Source organism: Pan troglodytes, chromosome 9, assembly GCF_028858775.2.
Source record: "Pan troglodytes isolate AG18354 chromosome 9, NHGRI_mPanTro3-v2.0_pri, whole genome shotgun sequence".
Classification (NCBI taxonomy): domain Eukaryota; kingdom Metazoa; phylum Chordata; class Mammalia; order Primates; family Hominidae; genus Pan; species Pan troglodytes.
Genome location: NC_072407.2, coordinates 27,215,145 through 27,227,667, shown reverse-complemented (window position 1 = coordinate 27,227,667; position 12,523 = coordinate 27,215,145). Strand labels below are relative to the sequence as shown.

Here is a 12,523-nt window from a genome sequence, read left to right as displayed (position 1 = left end):
AAGTTACAGAACTTTGTTTAAAAGCAAAATATTATAACATTATTTATTAATAAGGTTAGAAGGCAGAGATTGTACTAATTAATTTATTTTTCATTTCCCCCACCATGAATGCTTCAATACATCTATCTTTAAAACAAACATTTTTCTTTTGGCTGCATTTTGAGGTAGACAGGTATATACACTTAAGGCCCTTCTCAATGCCATAAATTCAGAGAAAGTTTTGGGGAGAAAATGGAATCTCCTGAGATAATACACCACATATCCTTTGAAAACCTTCAGAAAAATAAACGTGCCTTATCCATTCTATAATATAGGTTTTGTTGTATTTTTTGTGTTAAAAACAACAAAAAAAGTTGTAGGGCTTCATCATTAAGCTATGTTAAAATTATATTATTAAATAATTGATTGCTGATGTGTTGTCTCAGAAGTAGTATACTAAGGGAAACAAATAAAACAAATATAGGTAGTGTATTTTCTGACCCCAAAGCTCATATTATTTTCATTGTACATGGCAACATGCATCAACATTGTATTCTCCCCTTACAATAAATTTTCTCATTACCTACCATCGTCAGACCTGTTATCTAAGGCTTGCCATCATTCACACTTAAGATATTGAATTAATGCAATACACCAAACAATTCTGTCTGTGATTCTGTTCTTGCTATACACAGCTAGGTGATTAGCCCTATATCATGCTGGAGTATACTTTATACCTTGAAAATTATGGTAGAAAACTTGACTGAATGAGGCAATGGTCTTAATGATACTTCCTTAATGAACTGACCATCGAGCAAATACAAATATTATTTGTGAATAACAAGTGATCAGTGACTTTGCAATATTCTATTAAGTACCCAGAGACAGAGTGGATCAAAATGAATAAAAATAATGTAAGCAGCTCCTGATAAGTATCTAGTGATTTTCTTTTTTGGAGTATGGACATATTGGCTTAGCAAAAATGGTTGACTATTCTTTCTGCCACTGGAAACACCAGGTGAGCAGTAATGGACTTCTTCCATCAGAATAGTCTTTCTGTGACCAGGGCAAGTTTGTTCCCTAGAAAGACTTCCCCACAATCAGTTTATCTAAATCTTGTTTATTATTTAAAATCATTATATGTCCCTCCCCTAACTTTCTATCTGCAATTGCAATGTTATCTATTACTTGAACTCTATGAAATTGTTGAATATTAGACACTTTTACCTCAAAATAGCAATTTTCTATGGTTCAACCAAATATATGTCCAATGAACTCACCAGCTGTAATACATTACAGATAATGTTCAAGATGCCTGTTTGAGATTCGTTCAAAAGATCTAAGATTATTTTGGAAAGCTATTAACCATACAACAACAAAATAAATTTCGTGTGTGTGTGTGTGTGTGTGTGTGTGTGTGTGTGTGTGGTGTCATTCTCAAAGCATGTAAAATATTGTTAAAAGTAGGAAGAAGAAGACCACCACCATTTATAGAATATCTGTTAAGTGCCACACCCCAGGCTGGGACATTACCCAATTTCTTTTGTTTTAGCTTAATGACCAGATTTTCAGATTATTGCACCTATTATAGAGGGAAAATATGCTTACAATTAGAATCACTAGATTAAGGCCACTCAGACTACAGACAATATAGCCAGATTTCATTCTCTGGTCCATCTGTCTCCAAATCTTCTGTTATTTCTAACACACTCACTGTGTTTGTGTCACAATTTTGATATTATTTTTATACACAAAATTTCCCAAGCTCAATTAAAAAGGGGCTTTTTTAGATACTTATTTTGCATATAGCACCAGACATGGCTGTAGCTTTGTTTAAGTGGCAACACAGCATTTTGCCTTTCCCATGAGTATTATGAAATCAGTGAATCAGCTAGGGAAACTGTAAAACATGGATCATATTCCTGTATGTTTACTGTATAACCATATAAAGTCCTGCAATATCTTTCAAAAAAGAACCTACAACTATCTGATCTTTGACACACCTGAGAAAAACAAGCAATGGGGAAAGGATTCCCTATTTAATAAATGGTGCTGGGAAAACTGGCTAGCCATATGTAAAAAGCTGAAACTGGATCCCTTCCTTATACCTTATACAAAAATTAATTCAAGATGGATTAAAGACTTCAACGTTAGACCTAAAACCATAAAAACCCTAGAAGAAAACCTAGGCATTACCATTCAGTATATAGGCACGGGCAAGGACTTCATGTCTAAAACACCAAAAGCAATGGCAACAAAAGACAAAATCGACAAATGGGATCTAATTAAACTAAAGAGCTTCTGCATAGCAAAAGAAACTACCATCAGAGTGAACAGGCAACCTACAGAATGGGAGAAAATTTTCACAACCTACTCATCTGACAAAGGGCTAATATCCAGAATCTACAATGAACTCAAACAAATTTAAAGAAAAACACAAACAACCCCATCAAAAAGTGGGCAAAGGACATGAACAGACACTTCTCAAAAGAAGACATTTATGCAGCCAAAAAACACATGAAAAAATGCTCACCATCACTGGCCATCAGAGAAATGCAAATCAAAACCACAATGAGATATCATCTCACACCAGTTAGAATGGCAATCATTAAAAAGTCAGGAAACAACAGGTGCTGGAGAGGATGTGGAGAAATAAGAACACTTTCACACTGTTGGTGGGACTGTAAACTAGTTCAACCATTGTGGAAGTCAGTGTGGCGATTCCTCAGGGATCTAGAACTAGAAATACCATTTGACCCAGCCATCCCATTACTGGATATATACTCAAAGGATTATAAATCATGCTGCTATAAAGACACATGCACACGTATGTTTATTGCGGCACTATTCACAATAGCAAAGACTTGGAACCAACCCAAATGTCCAACAATGATAGACTGGATTAAGAAAATGTGGCACAGATACACCATGGAATACTACGCAGCCATAAAAAATGATGAGTTCATGTCCTTTGTAGGGACATGGATGAAATTGGAAATCATCATTCTCAGTAAACTATTGCAAGAACAAAAAACCAAACACCGCATATTGTCACTCATAGGTGGGAATTGAACAATGAGAACACATGGACACAGGAAGGGGAACATCACACTCTGGGGACTGTTGTGGGGTGAGAGGAGTGGGGAGGGATAGCATTGGGAGATATACCTAATGCTAGATGATGAGTTAGTGGGTGCAGCACACCAGCATGGCACATGTATACATATGTAACTAACCTGCACATTGTGCACATGTACCCTAAAACTTAAAGTATAATAAAAATATATATATATATATTTCTCTATAGCTAAAAAAAAAAAAAAAAAAAAAAAAAAGAACCTAACGTCAAGTGTAGGTGTTATATGTGGAGAAATGTAAAGCCCTTGTGCTGGAATTTGCCACTTAAATCATAGTGCCTCTATGTAGAATATTTGTGTTTGATTATCCATGGTGGGCAGGGTGATGGCCGATTATACTAGTAAGGGAAAAGAAAGAATACTGTGGTGTGTATTCTTAAATCTCTACATAGACAGCTTTCCTGCTTGGTCACTGATGCCCAACCATTTATGCATTAATGAGTTATCTTTAATCACTTTCTCCTTCAAGAGTTGTTGCTCTTCTTTTTTTATCCAACTAGGAAAACACAGAAGCAAGGACTTCAGATTCTCAGGAGACCTAATAGAGCAATCAGCCGCTTATGACAGTTGACAAAGTACATCTCAGAACATTTTTCTGGTAGAGACTAATGTACTTCTGAGCACATTAATGATAGGAATTAGAGTTATTACTGCCACTTGCCTAAATGCCCTCCTATTTAGTCTCCCTGTGTTTTAATCTAAACATGAGTATAATGAATAGAAGTGATACTGGTCATTCTCCTCCAACATCATTACAGGACATTAGCAACAACAGAATAACAAAATAGCAGTTACAATTTATTGAACTATTACTCTGTAGTTTATATGAATTATCTTAGTTACACTCATCACTTGTTTAGGAGAGGTATATCATTCTTATCTTCATTTTATAAATAAGAAACTGAAGAACCAGAGTGGCTAAGAAACTTGCATAAGGTCACAGAGCTGATAAGTGGTAGAGCCAAGATTGACATCTGTTTATCTCCAATATCCAAGCTATTAATTACCAGATTATACTGACTACCCTGGTTATCTACTGCTGTGCAACTCAGTGAGAAAGGTTCCTCTCTGCAGCATCAAATGGGCAGCTCATCTAGGCTGAGGAACCCACTTTCAAAGTGGCTTATTCACTTGGCTGGTAAAATAGTGTGAGCGGTTTTCTTCTTTTCATTTGAGCTTCTGTGAAAGGCACATGGGATTTCTCATAACATGCTGGCTGAGTTCCAAGACTGACTTAAGAAATCCAAGAAGCTGCAATGCTTTTCATGACTCAGTCTCATTAAACACTTACCTTACTTCTTCCATACTTCTTCTTCATCTTACTTCTTCCATACTTACTTCTTCCATACTTCTTCTTCATCTCCCTATGAAAGAATTGTCAAGGTCACTTGGTAAGAGTATGTGAGTTGAGAGATCCTTATATCCATTTTTTTTGAAATAAAGTTTACCACATAGACTAATTTGCCTGTTTGAAGAATCAATAACCCACTAAGTATATGTGTACATCATAAACTTTTATTTAAATAAATTTTACTTTTGTATATTACAAAGAAATATACATTACAGAAAATACAGGTATATTACGAAAAAGAAATTAAGAAGTACATCCACATCTCACTCACCCAGAGACAATGAGTGTTACACATCTTTGGGCATATTCATTCAGTCCCTTCTCTGCATACTCAGATACATGCCTAGAAGACACAGGGATATATCTATATGACACACACACATGTACACTCATACACACATACACACATGCACAGGTGTCCACGTGCACACATGAGTATCTATTTGAGTCAGGTTCATGATCTTTCATCATTCTTCCTATCTGCCATCAGAGCCAAGCATATGGAATCTACTGGTGTCCAGCATATCCCCTACATTTCAGTTATAGCCATCACAATCCATAACATTTGTAGGACTTAATTGACTGCAGAAAAAAAACTAACACTCTCCATTTACTTATTATTAATGTTCTTATTTTCCTGCCTTTACTGTTAAATTTTTTAATTCACAATTAGCACACATGCTGATAGGAGAGCCTTTGGATAGTTATAACTTGCTACTTGTTATGTATGTAATATACATATAAACCTGAAATAGGTTTAAGAGAGACTGCAGGCAGAACAACTGAACTAAAATCATAAAGACAAGTTTTTTAAAATGTGAAGAATTTTTTTAATGAGGAATGTATTTGATTTCCAATGAGAATGACTCAATAGAGAGTGAAGAACTATGATATAGTAGAGAGATGGTAAAACTACTGGAGAAATGTTCTCAAGTAGGGAGAAAAATAGTAGAACACTACACATCTGGAGGGTTTGGCTTTGTGCAGGAGCATAAAAAGCTTGTCTCTGATGAGAGACAGGCAGAGTATGTTGATATAGCTACCACTAAGTGGCTATTCATGCTATAGTTAGCCTACAACAGTTTTCTACTATGTGTTTGTATTTTATTAATGATAAGAAACAAGGTCAATATGCATCTATACATTTGTCATGATTTCAGGGTGACAGGTCATACCTTCTGACTCTTGAGACACAATATATGGCTATGTGAGATGCTTTGTCCAATGGCATATTAGCAGATTATAATGTGGTGAGCAGAGGTTTGAAATATGCTTGCATAGTTGGTCTTGTTCTTCTGCCTTTAATTATAAAAAGAACATACTTCAGTCAGTGTTGGCCTAAGAAGGAAGAAGTGATGTGCAGAGCAGATATAGACCTCATCTACAACTTGGAGCTGAGCACACGAAGAGCCCAGCTTCAATCAGCAGAACCAGCTGACCTACAGATGCTTTAGGAGGAATAAATTACTGAAGTTCTAAGTCACTGAGCTTTAGAGTTCTTGTGAAGAGCAAATAGTTTGCAAATATATCAGCAAGAAATGTTGAATATTTTCCAACAAAATTTACATCAAAAGTAAAACTTTGCATCAACTGTCTAACAATGACAATTATTCTCAACATAAACAAATAGTAAAATACCTTTTTTTCTCTCCTAAAATTCTCCCCCATATTTTTCAACCTTGTCCTCAACCTAAAATATCCAACTTAACACTTGATGCTTTAATTTTTTGTAGCTATCCCAGAGAGGTTTTGATACTAAGAAGAGGGGATGGCATAGTCTCAGCCCACAGTGTATCTTGTTCTCATAATAAAGAACACATAGAGACACCTAATGTTTTGGTTATATTTACATCTCTATCTCAGTGCCTAATGCAATGCTTGGGACATGGCAGATAGTATTTGTTGAATCAATGAATAGATGAACAGATGAATATTTCATATAATCCAGGATGTGATACATATCATAATAGTGATACAAAGAAGGAAAATAAAGATAAAGAATGGGAGAGATTCATTTCAATTCAGAATTGTGTATGTGAAAATGGAGAAATTGTTTAGGGGAAAAATAATTCTATGGCCCAAAGGAAGATGATGGGTTTTTTACTTCATGTTAAAATCATCTAAGATCTTAATGAAACCCCATGAATTAGTCATCTCTAATGTACATTTTCACACCATTTTAGACTATAATTAACACCATATTTTACTTGCTTCATTTAACCTAAAAACTCTAAGAATAAATCTAGCTTCATAATAGGGTCAACTTTGAAATGCATTCCAAAAGATGATTTTAGCATTTTTAATTAAACATTTTCACCGATAATTTGTTATCTGTCATGGTATTGGCAGTAAGCATTTCTTCTCCTATATGGATTTAATAAGAAATAATGAATTAAGCCTGGGCTTTAGTGTCAAGAGACTTTAGGTCATTTTTTCTGTTCACATTAATTCTATTACCAAAAGAACATTATCTAATCATGCTAAATCTCCCTTTTCCCTTGTGTAAAATGAAGTTTTATTTATAATAGTTCCTGTAATTACTACCCAAGAGTTTTTTTTAAGGATTAAACTAAACTATTAAAAAGTAACTTTTTAAGTTAAAAAAATAGAATAAATACTGTCAGGCCTCTGAGCCCAAGCCAAGACATCGCATCCCCTGTGACTTGTACCTATACGCCCAGATGGCCTGAAGTAACTGAAGAATCACAAAAGAAGTGAATATGCCCTGCCCCACCTTAACTGATGACATTCCACCACAAAAGAAGTGTAAATGGCCGGTCCTTGCCTTAAGTGATGACATTACCTTGTGAAAGTCCTTTTCCTGGCTCATCCTGGCTCAAAATCACCCCCACTGAGCACCTTGCGAACCCCACTCCTGCCTGCCAGAGAACAAACCCCCTTTTGACTGTAATTTTCCTTTACCTACCCAAATCCGATAAAACGGCCCCACCCTTATCTCCCTTCACTGACTCTCTTTTCGGACTCAGCCCACCTGCACCCAGGTGAAATAAACAGCCATGTTGCTCACACAAAGCCTGTTTGGTGGTCTCTTCACATGGATGCGCATGAAATTTGGTGCCGTGACTCGGATCGGGGGACCTCCCTTGGGAGATCAATCCCCCGTCCTCCTGCTCTTTGCTCCGTGAGAAAGATCCACCTACGACCTCAGGTCCTCAGGCCGACCAGCCAAAGAAACATCTCACCAATTTCAAATCTGGTAAGTGGCCTCTTTTTACTCTCTTTTCCAACCTCCCTCACTATCCCTCAACCTCTTTCTCCTTTCAATCTTGGTGCCACACTTCAATCTCTCCCTTCTCTTAATTTCAATTCCTTTCATTTTCTAGTAGAGGCAAAGGAGACACGTTTTATCCGTGGACCCAAAACTCCAGCGCCGGTCATGGACTGGGAAGGCAGGCTTCCTGCGGTGTTTAATCATTGCAGGGACACCTCTCTGATTGTTCACCCTCGTTTCAAGGGTGTCAGACCATGCAAGGACGCCTGCCTTGGTCCTTCACCCTTAGCGGCAAGTCCCGTTTTTCTGGGGAAGGGGCAAGTACCCCAACCCCTTCTCTCCTTGTCTCTACCCCTTCTCTGCTTTTCTGGGGAAGGGGCAAGTACCCCAACCCCTTCTCTCCTTGTCTCTACCCCTTCTCTGCTTTTCTGGGGCAGGGGCAAGTACCCCTCAACCCCTTCTCCTTCACCTTAGCGGCAAGTCCCGCTTTCCTACGGGGCAAGAACCCCCCAATCGCTTATTTCCGCACCCCAATCTCTTATCTCTGTGCCCCAATCCCTTATTTCCGCACCCTGACTTCGTATCTCTGTGCCCCAATCAATTGCTTCTGTGCCTCAACCCCTTCTCTGCTTTTCTGGAGGGCAAGAACCCCCCACCCCTTCTCTGTCTCTCTACTCTTTTCTCTGGGCTTGCCTCCTTCACTATGGGCAAGCTTCCACCTTCCATTCCTCCTCCTTCTCCCTTAGCCTGTATTCTTAAGAACTTAAAACCTCTTCAACTCTCACCTGACCTAAAATCTAAATGTCTTATTTTCTTCTGCAATGCCGCTTGACCCCAATACAAAGTCGACAGTAGTTTCAAATAGCCAGAAAATGGCACTTTCAATTTTTCCATCCTGCAAGATCTAAATAATTCTTGTCATAAAATGGGCAAATGGTCTGAGGTGCCTGACGTCCAGGCATCTTTTACACATCAGTCCCTTCCTAGTCTCTGTGCCCAATGCAACTCGTCACAAATCTTCCTTCTTTCCCTCCCACCTGTCCCCTCGGTCCCAACCCCAAGCGTCGCTGAGTCTTTCTAATCTTCCTTTTCTACAGACCCATCTGACCTCTCCCCTCCTCGCCAGGCCAAGCTAGGTCCCAATTCTTCCTCAGCCTCTGCTCCCCCACCCTATAATCTTTTTATCTCCTACCCTGCTCACACCTGGTCCAGCTTACAGTTTCGTTCCCTGACTAGCCCTCCCCACCTGCCCAGCAATTTACTCTTAAAAAGGTGGCTGGAGCTAAAGGCATAGTCAAGGTTAATGCTCCTTTTTCTTTATCCCAAATCAGATAGCGTTTAGGCTCTTTTTCCTCAAATATAAAAATCCAGCCCAGTTCATGGCTCATTTAGCAGCAACCCTGAGACGCTTTACAGCCCTAGACCCTAAAAGGTCAAAAGGCCGTCTTATTCTCAACATACATTTTATTACCCAATCTGCTCCCGACATTAAATAAAACTCCAAAAATTGGAATATGGCCCTCAAACCCCACAACAGGACTTAATTAACCTCACCTTCAAGGTGTGCAATAACAGAAAAAAGTTGCAATTCCTTGCCTCCACTGTGAGACAAACCCCAGCCACATCTCCAGCACACAAGAATTTCCAAACGCCTGAACCGCAGCAGTCAGGCGTTCCTCCAGAACCTCCTCCCCCAGGAGCTTGCTACACGTGCCGGAAATCTGGCCACTGGACCAAGGAATGCCCACAGCCCAGGATTCCTCCTAAGTCGCGTTCCATCTGTGTGGGACCCCACTGAAAATCGGACTGTTCAACTCACCTGGCAGCCACTCCCAGAGCCCCTGGAACTCTGGCCCAAGGCTCTCTGACTGATTCCTTCCCAGATCTTCTCAGCCTAGCGGCTGAAGACTGACACTGCCCGATCGCCTCGGAAGCCCCCTAACCCATCACGGATGCCGAGCTTTAAGTAACTCTCACAGTGGAAGGTAAGCCCGTCCCCTTCTTAATCAATAGGGAGGCTACCCACTCCACATTACCTTCTTTTCAAGGGCCTGTTTCCCTTGCCTCCATAACTGTTGTGGGTATCGATGGCCAGGCTTCTAAACCTCTTAAAACTCCCCAACTCTGGTGCCAACTTAGACAATACTCTTTTAAGCACTCCTTTTTAGTTATCCCCACCTGCCCAGTTCCCTTATTAGGGCGAGATATTTTAACCAAATTATCTGCTTCCCTGACTATTCCTGGACTACAGCTGCATCTCATTGCTGTCCTTCTTCCCAATCCAAAGCCTCCTTTGCGTCCTCCCTCTTGTATCTCCCCACCTTAACCCACAAGTATAGGATACCTCTACTCCCTCCTTGGCGACCGATCATGCACCCCTTACCATCTCATTAAAACCTAATCACCCTTACCCCAGTCAACGCCAATATCCCACCCTGCAGCACGCTTTAAAAAGATTAAAGCCTGTTATCACTCACCTGCTACAGCGTGGCCTTTTAAAGCCTATAAACTCTCCTTACAATTCCCCCATTTTACCTGTCCTAAAACCAGACAAGCCTTACAAGTTAGTTCAGGATCTGCGCCTTATCAACCAAATTGTTTTGCCTATCCACCCCGTGGTGCCAAACCCATATACTCTCCTATCCTCAGTACCTCCCTCTACTACCCATTATTCTGTTCTGGATCTCAAACATGCTTTCTTTACTATTCCTTTGCACCCTTAATCCCAGCCTCTCTTCGCTTTCACTTGGACTGACCCTGACATCCATCAAGCTCAGCAAATTACCTAGGCTGTACTGCCGCAAAGCTTCACAGACAGCCCCCATTACTTCAGTCAAGCCCAAATTTCTTCCTCATCTGTTACCTATCTCGGCATAATTCTCATAAAAACACACGTGCTCTCCCTGCTGATGGTGTCCGATTAATCTCCCAAACCTCAATCCCTTACAAAACAACAACTCCTTTTCTTCCTAGGCATGGTTAGTGCAGTCAGAATTCTTACACAAGAGCCAGGACCGCACCCTGTAGGCTTTCTGTCGAAATAACTTGACCTTACTGTTTTAGCCTAGCCCTCATGTCTGCATGCAGCGGCTGCCGCTGCTTTAATACTTTTAGAGGCCCTGAAAATCGCAAACTATGCTCAACTCACTCTCTACATTTCTCATAACTTCCAAAATCTATTTTCTTCCTCATATCTGATGCATATACTTTCTGCTCCCTGGCTTCTTCAGCTGTACTCACTCTTTGTTAAGTCCCACAGTTACCATTGTTCCTGGCCTGGACTTCAATCTGGCCTCCCACATTATTCCTGATACCACACCTGACCCCCATGACTGTATCTCTCTGATCCATCTGATATTCACCCCATTTCCCCATATTTCCTTCTTTCCTGTTCCTCACCCTGATCACGCTTGATTTATTGATGGCAGTTCCACCAGGCCTAATCACCACACACCAGCAAAGGCAGGCTTATGCTATAGTACAAGCCACTAGCCCGCCTCTCAGAACCTCTCATTTCCTTTCCATCGTGGAAATCTATCCTCAAGGAAATAACTTCTCAGTGTTCCATCTGCTATTCTACTACTCCTCAGGGATTATTCAGGCCCCCTCCCTTCCCTACACATCAAGCTCGAGGATTTGCCCCCCACCCAGGACTGGCAAATTAGCTTTACTCAACATGCCCTGAGTCAGGAAACTAAAATACCTCTTAGTCTAAATAGACACTTTCACTGAATAAGTAAAGGCCTTTCCTACAGGGTCTGAGAAGGCCACTGCAGTCATTTCTTTCCTTCTGTCAGACATAATTCCTCAGTTTAGCCTTCCCACCTCTATACAGTCTGATAACAGACCAGCCTTTATTAGTCAAATCAGCCAAGCAGTTTTTCAGGCTCTTAGTATTCAGTGAAACCTTTATATCCCTTACGGTCCTCCGTCTTCAAGAAAAGTAGAATGGACTAAAGGTCTTTTAAAAACACACCTCACCAAGCTCAGCCACCAACTTAAAAAGGACTGGACAATAATTTTACCACTTTCGCTTCTCAGAATTCAGGCCTGTCCTCAGACTGCTACAAGGTACAGCCCATTTGAGCTCCTTTTTATTAGGCCCCAGTCTCATTCCAGACACCAGACCAACTTGGACTGTGCCCCAAAAAAACTCGTCATCCCTACTATTTTCTGTCTAGTCATATGCCTATTCTCCATTCTTAACTACTCATACATGCCCTGCTGTTGTTTACACTGCCGGTTTACACTGTTTCTCCAAGCCAGCACAGCTGATATCTCCTCGTGCTATCCCCAAACTGCCACTCTAAACTCTTGAAGTAAATCAATAATCTTTGCTGGCAGGACTATGCTGAACCTCCTTAGGCACTCTCTAATCAGATGTCCTCGGTCCTCTCAATTCTTAGACCTTTTATACCTGTTTTTCTCCTTCTCTTATTCCGTTTAGTTTTTCAATTCATACAAAACCGTAACCAGGCCATTACCAATAATTCTACACAACAAATGTTTCTTCTAACAACCCACAATATCACCCCTTACCACAAGACCTCCCTTCAGCTTAATCTCTCCCACTCTAAGTTCCCACGCCGCCCCTAATCCCGCTTGAAGCAGCCCTGAGAAACATCGCCCATTCTCTCTCCATACCATCCCCCAAAAATTTTCGCCACCCCAACACTTCAACACTATTTTGTTTTACTTTTCTTATTAATATAAGAAGGCAGGAATGTCAGGCCTCTGAGCCCAAGCCAAGACATCGCATCCCCTGTCACTTGCACGTATATATGCCCAGATGGCCTGAAGTAACTGAAGAATCACAAAAGAAGT

At 40.3% G+C, this 12,523-nt stretch overlaps 1 protein-coding gene across 7 annotated transcripts in view; it reads right to left on the bottom strand.

The window, feature by feature from the left end:
* The window catches only part of GAS2 (growth arrest specific 2), a 731,425-nt gene that overhangs the window by 167,761 nt on the left and 551,141 nt on the right, over window positions 1-12,523 (bottom strand). For 5 of the 7 annotated variants that reach the window (XR_008538012.2, XR_008538008.2, XR_008538010.2 and 2 more), the window contains 3 exons: window positions 5,643-5,766; window positions 4,739-4,810; window positions 4,408-4,480 (listed from right to left, as the gene is read on the bottom strand). The gene's annotated coding sequence lies outside the window, so the exon portion shown is untranslated. The remainder of the gene's footprint in view (window positions 1-4,407; window positions 4,481-4,738; window positions 4,811-5,642; window positions 5,767-12,523) is intronic. The other 2 variants (XR_008538009.2, XR_010147515.1) reach the window with 1 other exon arrangement.